The sequence below is a fragment of the Penaeus monodon genome, chromosome 28 (assembly GCF_015228065.2).
Source record: "Penaeus monodon isolate SGIC_2016 chromosome 28, NSTDA_Pmon_1, whole genome shotgun sequence".
Lineage (NCBI taxonomy): Eukaryota > Metazoa > Arthropoda > Malacostraca > Decapoda > Penaeidae > Penaeus > Penaeus monodon.
In genome coordinates, this window is record NC_051413.1 from 29,285,721 (window position 1) to 29,286,148 (window position 428).

The following is a 428-nucleotide window of genomic DNA, read 5'->3' on the forward strand; positions in this document are numbered from 1 at the left end:
TCCCTCCCTCCAACCTTTCCACTTTATCTCTCTCCCCTTGCAGATAAGGAGCATCCTTCAGCATCCCTCTCACAACCCTCTGCGGAATCCATCACACAACGGAAACTGACGAAAGAATAATATCATTATCTTTTCTTCCTTCGATAATCAATTTCCTTCCCCCTCCTTCTCACCCCCCCCCCCTTTATCTCCTTCTCCCTTCCCTCCTTTCTCCTTTTGTCCCCCACTCCCCATTCCCCCCCCCCTCCACTGGCTGTCCTTCCTTCCTCCATTCCCTCTCAGTTCCCTCCACTGCTGTTTTCAACACTCTGTCGAGGTCACCCCTCCTTCCCCCACCCTCCTCCCTCCCTTCCTTTTCCACTCTTTCTTCACCCTACTAACTCGCTCCCACCCTTTTTATTGCCATCTCTCCTTCTCTATTCCCCAGG